We start from the raw sequence: 14,700 nt of genomic DNA, 5'->3' as shown, positions 1-14,700 counted from the left end.
GTGTGACATAGAAGAAAGCAGACCTAAAGGATGAAAATCATAATGAGGGGAATTCAGGAGACTTCCCTGGAAAGGAGACTTCTGAGCAGAATGAAGTTGGGAGGGGGTTACACAAACATAAAACATTTACAAAAAGATTATTCAACAAATTACTATGGGAAGAATGCCTGAATAAGTGGGGAGAAAATAGATCTTTATATTACATTTTAAAGCAAAGTTTATTCCAGATAGCATAAATTAGTTAAATGTAAAGTAGACAATTTGTTTAAAAACTAAGAAATATAGATAAATATTTATGTAATCTTGGATTAGGGAAGGATGAACAAAAAATCTAAACAAAACAGAAACGCTTTAAAAAAAATAAAAAAGGCTGAATTATACAAAAATCCAGGGAATGGCTAGCCACTCCAGTATTCTTGTCTGGAAAACCCCATGGACAGAGGAACCTGGTGGACTACAGTCTATGGGGTCGCAAAGAGTCTGACACTCTTTCACACAAAAACGTAAAATTCTTATGTGCTTGAATTTTAAAATATAAACAAAACAAGTGGAGAAATGACCAGATGATAAAATATCTGAAGATATTGATTTAAACTGTCAATATAAAAAGAATTTTCAAATTGAAAAATATGTTCGGATAATACCTGCTATTTCAATAATAGTAAGAAGAAATTCACAAAAGATTACATAAAAGCTACCAATGAAGGCAAAAAAGAAAAACTTCAGTCCAACCTGTGTCAAAGAAATGAAAATTATTTTTTACATTGTGCCATAATATTTCTCTTATCAGCCTAATAAATACTACATACATGTATGCATGTAGTAGACACATGATACACATATTTCATCAAGCTACAGGGATTTAAAAAAAATTTTATAACACAAGAAAAATATGTTACCATAGCTTTGATTATTTATATCTCTAAACTAAATAGTGAACATGATTAGAATCACATTGTTTATTTTACCCATGAGAGTAGAAAGCAAAAGCAAATTATCGCACTAATACAGGAGTAACAGAACTAAAAAGACTGTGTTTTTAAATCTTCTAAATTATTTGCATTCTTTTAATCAAGGATGTCTGCCATCTATGAATCCATAAACTTTTTGTAAAGAAAAATCCTTTTTATTTCACTGAAGTTGATTGGATGAAAATAGTAACCGGTTTGCTTTTTTTCTTTTTAATACCAGGAAGGACGGAAGGAAATGTTCTAACGGTAAATTCCAGAATGCAGAGGACCCAGGATTGCTGCCAATTGTGTTAGCATTCCCACTGGGAATCTTAGCAAACTGAAAAGGAATCCTTTAAGAAACGAAGCATGGAGGTATTGTGTCCAGTGAGTTTCTTCTGGGCCACCACCCGTGGGGTGCTGGGTTCAAGACGATCTATACAACATGGGCTTTACTGGGCAAAGAAAACCTGTGAGACTGGATCTGCAAGAGAAGAGAAGGTGTGGGTCAACTGCCATTATCCCACAGAGAGGAATGTCTGGTCCAGAGAGCTTCTGCTCCTGGCAAGTGGGTTTGTGTTCCACTAGAGGGCTATTGCTTCCTGTCACTTAAGCCTTTCATAGGGCAAAAGTGAGAAGGCAGCCTGTCCGTGGAACAATACACAGGCGACTTGAAATGAAGTACCAGCCATTCACTGGACTCCTTTGGTGTTGCTAGCTGCCCGGCACCTGAAGTCCAGATGGCAAATGGGATTTGGGGTATGTGTACTTTGGGAGATACCTCAGGTCTGGTAGGAAGCTGAGTTTGGGAGCAGTCTCTGCCATGAGGAGTGGGGACATCTCCTGGTCTTAGGTAACTATCTAGTTAATTTAGAACAAACACCCAGAGACACTTTCAGGCAATTTTGTTCAATGCATCACAGATATAAAGGGAGCTTGAAATTCCTGGCTCAAAGATGTACCAAGTCAGGTTAAAAGATTTGTTTCTAAGTAAATTCTAGTCTAAAAGGAATCCCTAAATTTTAAAAATAAAACTAGCTAGCCTTTATTAATCTACAGCGTTTCAAATGTTAATAATACATTAACTGCTTTTCCTGTTGTTTAGTTGCTAAGTCATGTTCGACTCTTTATGACCCCATGGATGGTAACCTGCCAGGTTCCTCTGTCAGTGGGATTTCCCAGGCAGGAATACTGGAGGAGGTTGTCATTTCCTTCTCCAGGGGATCTTCCTGACCCAGGGATTGAACCCAGGTCTCCTGCATTGGCAGGGAGCTTCTTTTCCACTGAGCTATCAGGGAAGCCCTGACTGCTTTACAGCTATTATTTTATTTGATCCTCCTAATAACAACATGGCAGAGAGATTTTATTTTCCATTTAACAGATGACTCAAGCACAGGGAAACAAAACAAATTTCTCCAATTCCACAGATCTGATATGTAGCAACGTGGAGATTTGAATTTAGACTACAGTGAACCTTCAATCACTTTTCTTAACCGATAGTCTGCTCTAGCCATCTTAAGCGATGGACTGAGCTGTGCGTGCTCAGTCACTCAGTTATGTCCAGCTCTTTGTGACCCCATGAACTAAAGCACGCCAGGATCCCCTGTCCATGGAATGTTCCAGGCAAGAATACTGGAGTGGGTTGCCGTTTCCTCCTCCAGGGGATCTTCTGACCCAGGGATCAAACCTGCATCTCCTGCATTGGCAGGTAGATTTTTTACCACTGAGCTGCCTGGAAAGCCAATGAATGGATTACCCACATGAAACTGTTTATAAACTGAAGGCATTATATGATTTTTTTCATATTGGGTACATATCCTGGTATGAAGTCTTTCAATGTATGTTTATCAAGTAAATAAATAATTGACAAAAAGCTAAATAAAGAAAAAGGTGGGTATTCTAAACTTTACTGAATACATTCTGTGCCTGAATGTCTCTGCTTTGATTTTGGTACATGTTGAAAAACTACTTTACAGGTTGGACTTAACAGCAATTCAGAGAAAACAGAGTTTGTGTCTGGGCAGCTGTTATAAAGTAAATTTTACCCAGTGAGATCAACCTCCATGCACTAAGGCTGTGGATCAAGTTTTTCCCCTTATGCTTAATACAACATATAAAGACATAAGGGCTTCCCAAGTGGTGCTAGTTGGTAAGAATCCTCCTGCCAATGTAGGAGATTGAGGAGATGCAGGTTTCCATCTCTGGGTTGGGAAGATCCCCTGGAGAAGGGCATGGCAACCCACTCTAGTATTCTTGCCTGGAGAATCCCATGCACAGAGGAGCCTGGCGGGCTGCAGTCCATAGAGTTGCAAAGAGTCAGACATGACTGAAGCAACTGAGCACGCAGGCAGGCACGCATAAGAACAAAAATAAAGACAGAAGGAACGAGGATGAGGATTTTAAGATCTCTAAATGAGACTTATTAGGGGAGAATATATCTAAAACACAACATAAAGCAATCTGGAGTAAACTTGTCTTATGATCATGAATTTGGGCAAAATATTGAGCAATTTGGAGAGTGAGCCAATTCCTTTTACCTTCAAAAGAGAGAAGTAGGATGTCTATTTCCTCCATAAAGCTAGGAGAACATATGCAAAACCCACTGAAGACTCCCATAATGTGTAGGATCATCCATGCAAGCAACATAAAGGAAAGCCTTCCCTCCTAGGGTGTTCTGTTTCTCTTGATAAGAATTGACCAGGTGTGAACTTAGATCAGTGGCCCTAAGGCTGACAGAAGCAGAGAGTGTAGATGGAATAAGGTGCTTGAGGACTTCCTCAAAAACACTGTATTCCAATCTTTACGGCCAGGCAAACTTTCTCCTGAGTCACTCAAGGAAAGTGGAACCGTTGATGTTAGGGATTCATGACTTGAGTCTCCCCTGCATTCTTGGTCAATCCTGTGAGTAATCCTAATAGGGTAATGACCCTTTTCTACTTCACAAAGATGTCTTGCAGATTAACTAATTAATGATTATGAAGTGTTACATCTTATTAAGTTTATTATGATCATTAAGTTCTCATGATGAACAGATAAATTTTGAAGAACTTCAGTAGGTGGCGTAATTCCCTCTGTATCTATCAGGAATCCCAGCTATGTTCTACGGAACATCTCTGACATCTTTACTCTCAATGGTTAAAACAACACTGTCCACTAGAACTTTCTTCAGGCACAAGGAAGAGTTAAGGAGGAGATAGCTATATTTGATGATAATACTCAAGTTATCATATTTTCATCCATACAGACTTTGACACTAGTTCCCTAAATAATGTCATTGATATATGTTTTCTAGCATATTTTTAATACAAATATGATATTAATATATACACAAAAGCAATATATAAAATAAATACATATTATTACACAGAATTAAAATATAAATAAAAATATTTTTATAAACATATATATACATATATATTTATATAAACATATGAATATAAGTATGGGCTTCCCAGGTGACTCGGTGGCAAAAAATCCACGTACAATGCAGGAGATGTGGGTTTGATCCCTGGGTAGGGAAGATCCCCTAGAGAAGGAAATGGCAACACACTCTAGTATTCTTGCCTGGGAAACCCTATGAACAGAGGAGCCTGGCAGGGTACAGTCCATGGGATCACAAGAGTCTGACACAACTTAGCAGCTAAACAACAACATAAATACAACAAATATAATAACAGCCAACATTCACAGAGCATTTAGTTGCTGTTGCTGCTGCTAAGTCACTTCAGTCGTGTCTGACTCTGTGTGACCCCATAGATGGCAGCCCATCAGGATCCCCCGTCCCTGAGATTCTCCAGGCAAGAACACTGGAGTGGGTCGCCATTTCCTTGTCCAATGCATGAGAGTGAAAAGTGAAAGAGAAGTTGCTCAGTTGTGTCCGACTCTTAGTGACCCCATGGACTGTAGCCCACCAGGCTCCTCCATCCATGGGATTTTCCAGGCAAGAGTACTGGAGTGGGGTGCCATTGCCTTCTCCGGAGCATTTAGTTAGGTACTATTTAATTGCATTATATTATTTCATGCTGCTGCTGCTGCTAAATCACTGCAGCAGTGTCCGACTCTATGAGACCCCATAGACAGCAGCCCACCAGGCTCCACCGTTCCTGGGATTTTCCAGGCAAGAGTACTGGAGTGGGGTGCCATTGCCTTCTCCGATTATTTCATGAGATCTATTCAACAATTCCCTTTTCTTTAACTGATAGAAAATTAACTCATTTAGTAATTTTTTCTATTCTGTATCATCAGGTAGGTTAATTTCAACTATCCTTTTACCTACTTTGAACCTGTAGAGATTCAAATCTGTACTGTGCTGTGCTGTGCCATGCTGTGCTTAGCTGCTCAGTCATGTCTGACTCTTTGCAACCCCATGGACTGCAGTCCATAAGGCTCCTGTATCTATGGGGATTCTCTAGGCAAGAATACTGAAGTGGGTTGCCATGCCCTCCTCCAGGGGATCTACCCAACCCAGAAATCAAACCCTGTGCTACCAGATCCCATAATTTCTGTATTGCACTTTTCACTTCATCACAATCATCTGAAAAGATCTGTTGAAACAATTAAAGTTGCACCTCCTTCAACTTCTCACTCCTCTTCATTAAATTTGCTGATCAATTTATCCTAATTTCTTGCATTAAGATACTAGATATAGGGTCTTTGTATCTGCAATGAATTGTTTTGGCTTAGGCACATCTCTAACTGAAGGACTTTTTTCTTACCTGTGAGAAACCAAGGAACAGAGACATTAAGTAATTTGCCCAAGGTCACAAAGTATATAAACTATGGAGCCATATATATGAACCCAGGTAGTCTGAATCCAAACTCCTGCCTCTGGACTGCTAAGCCTTCCTCTGTCCCAACTACCTTCACATATTTGGTCACCATTAGAAAATGCTTGGAGAAGGCAATGGCACCCCACTCTAGTACTCTTGTCTGGAAAATTCCATGGATGGAGGAGACTGGTAGGCTGCAATCCATGGGGTCGCTAGAGTCGGACACAACTGAGCGACTTCACTTTCAATTTTCACTTTCATGCATTGGAGAAGGAAATGGCAACCCACTCCAGTGTTCTTGCCTGGAGAATCCCAGGGACGGGAAGCCTGGTGGGCTGCAGTCTATGGGGTTGCAGAGTCGGACACGACTAAAGCGACGCAGCAGCAGCAGCAGAAAATGCTTATGATAATTTTATTCTGCATGTGGAAATAATACTCACATTTCTTCAATGAAAAAAACCTGGAAATTTTTTTATTGCATGTAGGCAGAAATTTATTATAATGGTGTTATTTTGGAATTTCTTTCTTTTTATTAGTTGTTTAAATTTATTTTATTTTGACTGTGCTGAGTCTTCATTCCTGTGCACAGGTTTTCTCTAGTTACAGCAAGTGGGACTATTCTCTAGCTATGTGCAAAGGATTCTCATTGCGGTGGCTTCTCTTGTTGTGGACCACAGGCTCTAGGTTCTTGGGCTTAGTTGTGGTTCCCAGACTCTACAGCACAGGATCAATCATTGTGGTGCATGGGCTTGGTTGCTCCACAGCACGTGGGATCTTCCTAGACCAGGGATCAAACCCACATCTCCTGCATTGGCAGGTGGATTCTTTACCTCTAGCCACCAAGGAAGCCCAGAATTACTTTCTTTAAAAAGAAAAAAAAAATTCCAGTCAACATTGTTTGTGTAATAAACTTTTTGTTTATTTACCCACAAAAGTCTCTCTTATGCTATTGCTAAACTTATGAATGATACTATTATCTTTCCTTATTAATTCAGGGAGTGTCTGTGTGTGAACATTTGGGGTGGGAGGATCAGTGAGGGATGAATTATTAGCTTTAGAACCTCTGGATGGAGTTTTCTGAAGATACTGACAATATGAAACTTTTGCACTTTTCCTCTCCAGGTGTTAAATTTGACCTCAGGACGTTGTTTAGGTGTTGGAACTTACTGGCAAAGGAACAGAGAAAAATGAGCAAAGATAACTTCAGAATGCTGAACACCTCCATTGTACTATCACCACAAGGATTTTAATCCTTGACATCACTAATGATCCCATTAACATACCAAGACTATCATGTGTGTGTATATATGCATACATATGAATTATTTTGTTATCTCTTTTAGAAAGGCTAGAACACAAATATTGATTTAGACTTAGGGGTTTTTTCCAATGTAGAATATGATCAGTAACTAAAAAAAGATAAAATCCAAAATATATGGGTCTGACCTGTTATTAAAAATTGAGATAAAATCCAAAATATATGAGTCTGACCTGTCATTAAAAATTATTGGAACCAAATTGTTTTCTAATTAGCTAGGCTGAAGGCAAAAAGAAAAAAAAAAAAAAAAAAACTCCATATAGAAAACAAACTTATGGTTACCAAAGGGGATAGAATGATAGGGAAGAGATATATTAGGAGCTTAGGATCTGGGATTGACATATACACACTATGATATATAAAATAGGTAAACAACTGTATAGGACCTACTGTATAGCACAGGGAATTATACTCATGTCTTATAATAACTTATAAGGGAAAAGAATCCAAAAAAATATAGATATATATGTACAACTAAATCACTGCTGTATACATGAAACTGTCACCCTGCTTATTTAACTTATATGCAGAGTACATCATGAGAAACGCTGGACTGGAAGAAACACAAGCTGGAATCGAGATTGCCGGGAGAAATATCAATAACCTCACATATGCCGATGACACCACCCTTATGGCAGAAAGTGAAGAGGAACTAAAGAGCCTCTTGATGAAAGTGAAAGAGGAGAGTGAAAAAGTTGGCTTAAAGCTCAACACTCAGAAAATGAAGATCATGGCATCTGATCCCATCACTTCATGGGAAATAGATGGGGAAACAGTGGAAACAGTGTCAGACTTTATTTTGGGGGGCTCCAAAATCACTGCAGATGGTGATTACAGCCATGAAATTAAAAGATGCTTACTCCTTGGAAGGAAAGTTATGACCAACCTAGATAGCATATTCAAAAGCAGAGACATTACTTTGCCAACAAAGGTCTGTCTAGTCAAGGCTATGGTTTTTCCTGTGGTCATGTATGGATGTGAGAGTTGGACTGTGAAGAAGGCTGAGTGCCAAAGAATTGATGCTTTTGAACTGTGGTGTTGGAGAAGACTCTTGAGAGTCCCTTGGACTGCAAGGAGATCCAACCAGTCCATTCTGAAGGAGATCAGCCCTGGGATTTCTTTGCAAGGAATGATGCTAAAGCTGAAACTCCAGTACTTTGGCCACCTCATGTGAAGAGTTGACTCATTGGAAAAGACTCTGATGCTGGGAGGGATTGGAGGCAGGAGGAGAAGGGGACGACAGAGGATGAGATGGCTGGATGGCATCACTGACTCGATGGACATGAGAGTGGGTGAACTCTGGGAGTTGGTGATGGACAGGGAGGCCTGGGGTGCTGCAATTCATGGGGTCACAAAGAGTCAGACACGACTGAGCGACTGAACTGAACACAACATTATAAATTAACTATACCTCAATTTTTTTTAAGTAAAGTTTTTTCTTTTTTTTTTTTTTTGGTGGAGGGGTCTGTTTATTTTTTCCTTTTTTGGCCATGCCATATGGCATGTGAGATCTTAGTTTCCCGATCAAGGATTGAACCTGAGCCCCAGCATCGGAAGTACAGAGTCTTAATCCCTGGACCACCAGGGAAGTCGCTAAAAGTGTTTTATAAAAGAAAAACAAAAATTCATAAGAGTGCTAGATTTCATAAAACATGCATCAGGAAAAAAAAAAAAAAAAACTTCTAGAATTTGTAAAATCTCAATATAGACAACTGGAAGTAAACCAGAAGAGTAGCCCCTATTTTAAAGAAAAGAGGGAGCATTTGTTGATGTGGCTCTGGATTCTGCTGCTGTCATTTCAGGGACAAGGACTGGAACACTCGTTTTCTATAACTGAAGAGTCAGGTGCCTGAAGTCAAGCTTGTTCAGCAGCCTGGAGGCGAGCCTCAAGCCCCGTACCTTTCCTCTTCTCTTTGCTTTTTGCTGGCTGGCTACATGGCCCCAATATTCTGCTATGTACTTCCTTATTCACCCCAACTGGAAAGGGACTTGCTTTTACTTGAGAAATAAATAGGGCTTTAAGCCATCGGTGTAAAAGATAAGAAAAGTATAACTGAAATGCATAAAAAATACAAATTATATAGATAAGCAAAACAAGTTGCTTTTCATAAAATAACCCCAGAAACCCTAAGGTCCTTGGGTTTCCCTGGTGTCTCAGACGGTAAAAAATCTGCCTGCAATGCAGGAGACCTGGGTTGGATCCTTGGGTCGGGAAGATCCCCTGGAGAAGGGAATGGCTACCCACTCCAGTATTCTTACCTGGGAAATCCCATGGCCAGAGGAGGCAGGTGGCTACAGTTCAGGGGGTCACAAAGAGTCAGACACAATGTGGGACTAACACCTTCACTTTCACCCTAAGGTCCAGTTACTGATCACAGGGCTGTAATGGGTGATTCAGGAAAAATCAGAGATGTTCAGAGTGGCTGCTGAGTCTGCAGGGGTTGATTTTGCAAGCCCAACATCTCAGGAAAGATCTCATTGGTGGCTGTAATCCCCCTCCACAATTCTTACCATACCTGTGACTGATGTCATGGTCTCTGGATAAGCTCCTTGTGGGAAGGAAAAAAAAAATGTGTCTGGGCTTCTTCCTCATCTTTTACACCTATAGGCCCAACATTATTTTTGAAAGTGCATAGTAAATGAACTGTAACAATTAACTCTTACAAATGTCACGGGCAAAATAAATCATAATGTTGTATACCTTTTACTTCTCTTTAAAAAAAAAAAAACATTTATTTATTTGTCTGTGCCAGGTTTTCATTGCACTTTGTAAGATCTAGTTTCATGACCAGTGATTGAACCCAGACCCCCTGCATCGGGAGCAGAGTCTTAGCCAATGGACCACCGGGGAAGTCCCTAATGTTATATATCTTTCAACGTTGTTTTCCTGAATGATCTAGCTGCTATAACACTACAGTCTTATAACTAAATTTTCTCAAACTTAGGTCAAATTTACCAATGGCCATCTTCTCATATCAATTTGATAAAGCATCCTAAATAGATTGCATAGAGATAATCTTTTAACAATCAAAGTAACTCTTGAAAGGTGGTTTTTTTGCATTGAAATGACAGAATTTCATGACAAAATTTACATGGTTTCATATGTATATTTATCATATACAAAAATCACTTGTCTCTAAATCACTTATATAATACAATCAGTTATATGGATTGACTTGGGAAAAGCATCATGGAATCTCAGTCATCTCATCTATAGAGTGGTGCTGATAATATATTTTTGTCTTGTCTATAGAGTGGAAGCTCTAGGGGACTTCCCTGGTGGTCCAGTGGTTACGACTTCACCTTCCAATACAGGGGGTGCAGGTTCAATCCCTGGTCGGGAAGCTAAGATCCCACAAGCCTTGCAGCCAAAAAGCCAAAACATAAAACAGAAGCAGTATTGTAACAAATTCAATAAAGACTTTAAAAAAGATCCACATCAAAAAATCTTTAAAAATAAATAAATAATAGAAGCTCTGCTTAAGTTATTGGGATTCAGTTCAATTCAGTTGCTCAGTTGTGTCCAACTCTTTGCAACCCCATGAATCACAGCACACTAGGCCTCCCTGTCCATTACCAATTCCCAGAGTTCACTCAAACTCACGTCCATCAAGTCGGTGATGACATCCAGCCTTCTCATCCTCGTTATCCCCTTCTCCTCCTGTCCCCAATCCCTCCCAGCATCAGGGTCTTTTCCAATGAGTCAGTTCTTCGCATGAGGTGGCCAAAGGATTGGAGCTTCAGCTTCAACATCAGTCCTTCCAATGAACACCCAGGACTGATCTCCTTTAGGATGGACTGGTTGGATCTCCTTGCAGTCCAAGGGACTCTCAAGAGTCTTCTCCAACACCACAGTTCAAAAGCATCAATTCTTTGGTGCTCAGCTTTCTTCACAGTCCAACTCTCACATCCATACATGACCACAGGAAAAACCATAGCCTTGACTAGACAGACCTTTGTTGGCAAAGTAATGTCTCTGCTTTTTAATATGCTGTCTAGGGTGCTCACAACTTTCCTTTCAAGGAGTAAGCATCTTTTAATTTCATGGCTGCAGTCACCATCTGCAGTGATTTTGGAGCCCCAAAAAATAAAGTCTGACACTGTTTCCACTGTTTCCCCATCTATTTCCCATGAAGTGATGGGACCAGATGCCATGATCTTCGTTTTCTGAGTGTTGAGCTTTAAGCCAACTTTTTCACTCTCCTCTTTCACTTTCATCAAGAGGCTCTTTAGTTCCTCTTCACTTTCTGCCATAAGGGTGGTGTCATCTGCATATCTGAGGTTATTGATATTTCTCCCGGCAATCTTGATTCCAGCCTGTGCTTCCTCCAGCCCAGCGTTTCTCATGATGTACTCTGCATATAAGTTAAATAAGCAGGGTGACAATGTACAGCCTTGACATACTCCTTTTCCTATTTGGAACCAGTCTGTTGTTCCAGTTCCAGTTCTAACTGTTGCTTCCTGACCTGCATATGGGTTTCTCAAGAGGCAAGTCAGGTGGTCTGGTATTCCCATGTCTTTCAGAATTTTCCACAGTTTATTGTGATCCACACAGTCAAAGGCTTTGGCATAGTCAATAAAGCAGAAATAGATGTTTTTCTGGAACTCTTGCTTTTTCGATGATCCAGTGGATGTTGGCAATTTGATCTCTGGTTCCTCTGTCTTTTCTAAAACCAGCTTGAACATCTGGAAGTTCACAGTTCATGTATTGCTGAAGCCTGGCTTGGAGAATTTTGAGCATGACTTTACTAGCGTGTGAGATGAGTGCAATTGTGCAGTAGTTTGAGCATTCTTTGGCATTCGTTGCAACCCTTATTGGGATTACTGAAAGCGAAAGTGAAGTCACTCAGTTGTGCTCAACTCTTTGTGACCCCACGGGATTTTCCAGGCAAGAGTACTGGAATGGGTTGCCATTTTCTTCTCCAGGGGATCTTCCCAACCCATGGATCAAAGCTGGATCTCCCGCATTGTAGGCAGATGCTTTTACCATCTGAGCTAGGGAAGTCCGTTATTGGGATTAGGAAAGTTTATTTGGAAATTAACACAGAAAAGAAAAATCTGTTCAAACAGTCTTGATTCAGATTCATCTTTTTTGAACTTGACGAGGCTGTCATTCTCAAGCTAGGTCATGGTTTCTGGAGGGTTACACCTGGTTTCGAGAGAGAAGGCAGTGAAATGGCTAGAACTGGGCTGACTCTGCAAGTGGCAGGTAAAATAAATCATAATGCCAGATACATTCTGGCCACTAGCACTGAAGTCAGCTTGCTCTCCTTCCTCCCATCACTATCACTATCACTTTGAAAAGCGTCAAAGTATCATGCACACACAACAATACTTTGGGGGAAAATGTCCCTGTTCTCAAAACTTACAGTTTAGCTTACAGAACCAGGATGTTTTACACACCACCCACGGCAGATGGTTCCTCCTCTCTCTAAGAGCAGGCAATAGTCTGACATTCTCTTATTGACCTCAAACCTTTTGTTTATTGGGCTAAGTGCATTCCTACCTCAGGACCTTTGCACTTGCTGCCCCTTAATCCAGATGGCTGTTCCCAGATCTCTGAACAGCTTATACCATCACTTCCTTCTCATTCCCTTCTCAGATGAAAGTACCATTAAACCCAGCCCTGACTGCTCATTTCAAGGTCCAGACTCCACTTTCCCATCCCTGGCCAGCACCTCTTGCCCCATCTTCCCTGCCCTGTGGAGACAGAAAAACCTAACTCCCTCAGTTGCTATCAGTTTGTTTAACAGTTAATAATCACTCATACAACACTCAAAGTACCCAAGTTACTAAGCAATTTGTGTATATTACATCTCTAAATCCCCACCACAGCTCTCCGAGATCTGTTTCATCACCTCCATGTTACAGATTAGGAAACTAACCTTAGAAAGGTTAGGCAACCTGCTCCAAATCACAGGGCAAAACCAGGTAATCCATCACCCACAAACACTTAGAAACTGAGCATCTCCTATGTGGTAGGCATTTCTCTAGCTGAGGATGTATACGTTGACCATACCTCACCTCGCTTGCAAAGAACTTCAAGAAAAGTCAGAAGGAGGAGGAAGGAGTCACTGTAAAACAGGAGCAGGAAGGTTTCACAGATGTTATGCATCAAATGAATATGTCCCCACCTCCAAATTCGTGTGTTGGCATTCTAAGCTCCTGTGTGATAGAATGAGGAGGTGGGAACTTTGGGAGGTAATCAGGTTTAGATAAAGTCATAAAGCTGGGGTTCTTAGGATGGAATTAGTGCCCTTATAAGAGACCAGGGCTTCCCTGGTGACTCAGTGATAAACAGTCCACCTGCCAATGTGGGGGACATGGGTTTGATCCCTAGTGCAGGAGGATCCCTCATGCCATGGAACAACTAAGCCCATGGGCTACAACTACTGAGACCTCTCACTACAGCTACTAAAGCCTGTGTGCCCCAAAGCCTGTGCTGCCCAACAAGAGAAGCCACCACAATGAAAAACCACAACCAGAGAGTAGCCTCCACTGTCTGCAACTGGAAAAAAACCCACGCAGCAATGAAGACCCGGCACAGTCATAAATAAATTATATATACATATATATATATATGTATATATATATATATATATATTTTTTTTTTTAAGAGGAAACCAGAGGGCTTGCACTCTCTCCCCATCTATCCACCATGTGAAGACATAGTGAGAAGGTGACAACCTGCAAGCCACCAGGAACCGAATCAGCAAGCACCTTGATCATGGACTCACCAGTCTCCAGAATGGAGAGAAATAAATAAACATCTGTCATTAAGCTGCCCAGTGCCTGGTATTCTGTTCCAGCAGCCTGAGCTAAGATGACAGAAGAGCTGTGATTTGACCAAACCAAGGGGATGCAGCATTTTACTTAACAAAGAGGCATTCCAGGCAGGGGGGAGAAATCCCTTTCGGCGACACAGCAATTCAAAGATTGATAACATATTAAATAAGCTCCAGGTAATGCTAGATTTAGGGGCTTCCTTGGTGGCTCAGATGGTAAACAATTTGCCTGCAGTGCTGGAAACTCAGGTTGGAATCCTGGGTCAGGAAGATCCCTTGGAGAAGGGAACGGCTACCGACTCCCGTATTCTTGCCTGGAGAATCCCATGAACAGAGGAGCCTGGCGAGCCACAGTCCATCGGGTCTCAAAGAATTGGACACGACTGACTGACTCCCCCTTTTATACTCTCAAAGGTAGATTTAAGAAAAAAATAACTTGAAAAACATATCTGTGTTACTTTTTAAAGATATTCAGAATAAATCTAGAACAGGTATACATCCAGGGAGGTAGAAATAATGTATCTGTGTAAGCTTAAAAAAAAAAAAAAATGAGTGAGATGCTACCACATGCAGCCCTCTTCCTATAATATTGGAGGAGAATCTGGTAAACCCCACGTTTTTCTGTGGTAAGCTGGAGTCCTTGACTATGATTTGCAGATGTGTGCATTTCATTGTGTCACAGAGTTCTAGAAAGAAGTTTTCTTTTTTCCCCCCAGAGAAGCACCTGTAAGTGACATTTATTGTCTCTGTGATTTCAGTTCAAAATCAATTCAAGTTACAACATGCATTTGCCAGCTGCCAACAGTGCAAAGTCAACCTGGGATCTGAAAATGCGAGTGGAGTTTTTCTGCCTCTTACATCATTACTAGCAGCAAGAA

General features: G+C 40.7%; 1 long non-coding RNA gene across 2 annotated transcripts in view; it reads right to left on the bottom strand.

The window, feature by feature from the left end:
- Positions 1 to 912: 912 nt before the first annotated feature.
- Positions 913 to 14,700, bottom strand: part of LOC129625348 (uncharacterized) — a 61,064-nt gene continuing 47,276 nt past the window's right edge. For both annotated transcript variants that reach the window (XR_008701362.1, XR_008701360.1), the window contains one exon: positions 913 to 1,434. This is a non-coding gene — a long non-coding RNA (uncharacterized LOC129625348). The remainder of the gene's footprint in view (positions 1,435 to 14,700) is intronic.

The sequence above is a fragment of the Bubalus kerabau genome, chromosome 13, assembly GCF_029407905.1.
Source record: "Bubalus kerabau isolate K-KA32 ecotype Philippines breed swamp buffalo chromosome 13, PCC_UOA_SB_1v2, whole genome shotgun sequence".
Lineage (NCBI taxonomy): Eukaryota > Metazoa > Chordata > Mammalia > Artiodactyla > Bovidae > Bubalus > Bubalus kerabau.
Note: the sequence above shows the minus strand (reverse complement) of the source record. Positions and strands in the feature narration are given on the sequence as shown.